The following is a 2,241-nucleotide window of genomic DNA, read 5'->3' as shown; positions in this document are numbered from 1 at the left end:
CCAGTTCCAGAAGCTGTTAACTCATCACTGGGCAGGGACCCCACCCCCACCATTGATAAAAATCGCCCTTCTTTTCTAAAATACTTTGCCTATATCTTAATCCCATTAATATAATTCTGTTGTGTCCGACTCTTTGCAACCCCATGGACTGTAGCCCACCAGGCTCCTCTGTCCATGCGATTTTCCAGGCAAGGAATGGGTTGCCATTTCCTTCTCCAGAGGATCTTCCCAACCCAGGGATCGAACCTGGGTCTCCTGCATTGTAGGCAGACGCTTTACCATCTGAGCCATCAGGGAAGTCCAATATAATTCTAGAAAGCAATAAAAACAGACTTTTGATTTTCCTATTTACAAAACAGTTTTGCTTATCTCCCATAAATCATCCGGCAACATCCCCTGTCCTAACCTGTTTCTCCTCTGTAGCCGGCTACCTACAACCTCTCGGGAAGCAGAGTTGTTGCCCCAACTTGGAAACCTTCCTCAAAGCAAAGGGCTCCATTTCTTCAAGTCAGAGGACTCAGGTTTTTAACTTCCTCCTAGGACAAAACTCAGAGATCACCAGAAAGCAGAAGTGCCACTCTACTTACACCTCAGAGGATGGGAGGATTCCTTGATCAGAATGGTTTCTGTAAGGCTGTTTGTCTTTTTCCTCCTTGGATTACAGGAATTCTGTATCCTGGATGGTAATCCTTTGTTTATTAAAGTGTGTCCATTATCTCCCTCCAGTTTGTGCTTTGTTTGCTGAAGGTGAATTTGAACAACAGTTCTTGATTTTACTTAAGTTGTGTATTTACCAATCTTTCCTAGAACTGTTCTTAAATCTCTTTAAGAAATAAGAAAATACTTCCTTACCTGGAAGTCATGAGAATATTCTCTATTATCTCTTAGAAGTTTTTAAAGCATGTATTTCTTAAAATAAATAAATATACTGTATCTTTCTTATGTACACCTTCATCTGGATCTAGTTTTCCTAAGGGACAGCATGGGGTGAGGATCTATTTTTGTTTTTTCCCTCCTATGGATACCAGTCACCCCAGCATCTTACAGACTAGTTCTCCCTCTTGCTGGTGGCCTGAAATGCTGCTTCAGTCAGTTATCAGGTTACCGAGTGTGCTTGGGTTTCTTTCTGAGTTTGTTTTTTTTTTTTTTTTTTCTGCTTCACTGGTCAGTTTCTCTGTGCCAGTTACACACTGCCATAATCCACATAGTTTAATAATAAATCTCCACATCTTCTGGGCGAATCGCCCCACTTCATGCTTCTTCAGGAATGTCTTGGCTATTCTTGGGTCTTTGTTCTTCCATATAAATCTTCGAATCGGCTTGTTCAGTTCCTTTAAAAATCCAGTGGGGATTTTGATTGGCATTGTATTAAGTCTATGGCTCAATCTAGGGATATTTGAGACCTGGGACATATCAAATCTTCTGGCCATGAACTGAAAACCTTCCTCCATTTATTTATGACCTCTTTAACGATTTTTCTCTGAGAGTATATACTTTTCTCTATAAAAGTCTTCCACATTTAAAAAATAATTATCTGTAGGGGTCTCATAGCTTTTCTTCTGTTGCTATTACAAATAAAATCATTTTTGAAACTTACATTTTCTCTTTCAAGTTAATATATTTTCTTTTTCATTAAATGACTTTTTTAGATTTTTAAATTTTACAGACAACTTTTAAAGGTTACTTTCCATTTACAGTTATTACAAAGTATTGGCTATATTTCCCATGTTCTAGAATATCCTTGAGCCTACCTTACCCCCAATAGTTTATATCTTCCATATCCCCAGTCCTATACTTCCTCTTTCCCCTTCCCCACTCGTGACCACTTGCTTTTAAAAACAAACAAAAAAACTTTTTATTTTATATTGGAGTATAGGTAATTAACACTGTTGTGATGGTTTCAGGTGAACAAGCAAAGGGACTCAACCATACATGCACATGTATCCATCCTCCCCCAAACTGCCCTCCTGGCCAGGCTGCCGCAGAACACTGAGCAGTTCCATGTGCTGTACAGTAGGTAGTAACCACTGGTTTGTTCTCTGTGAGTCTGCTTTTCTTTTCTGTTATAGTCACTAGTTTGTTGAATTTTTTAGATTCCATATTACCAGTGATATCATATAGTATTTATCTTTCTCTGTCTGACATATTTTGCTTAGCATAATGCCCTCCAAGTGAAGCTACAGTTTCTAATTGCTTGTTACTGGGGTATAGAAATGGAATTCACTTTTTAAAAATTATTAT

At 38.5% G+C, this 2,241-nt stretch overlaps 1 non-coding gene across 1 annotated transcript; it reads right to left on the bottom strand.

Annotated features, from left to right (window-relative positions):
• Nucleotides 1-225: 225 nt before the first annotated feature.
• On the bottom strand, nt 226-297 carry TRNAC-ACA (transfer RNA cysteine (anticodon ACA)). Its single transcript has one exon. It is a non-coding gene; the product is annotated as a tRNA-Cys (tRNA).
• Nucleotides 298-2,241: the final 1,944 nt, after the last annotated feature.

The sequence above is a fragment of the Bubalus kerabau genome, chromosome 19 (assembly GCF_029407905.1).
Source record: "Bubalus kerabau isolate K-KA32 ecotype Philippines breed swamp buffalo chromosome 19, PCC_UOA_SB_1v2, whole genome shotgun sequence".
Classification (NCBI taxonomy): Eukaryota; Metazoa; Chordata; class Mammalia; order Artiodactyla; family Bovidae; genus Bubalus; species Bubalus kerabau.
The sequence above is the reverse complement of the archived record's forward strand: the minus strand, read 5'-3'. Positions and strand labels throughout refer to the sequence as shown.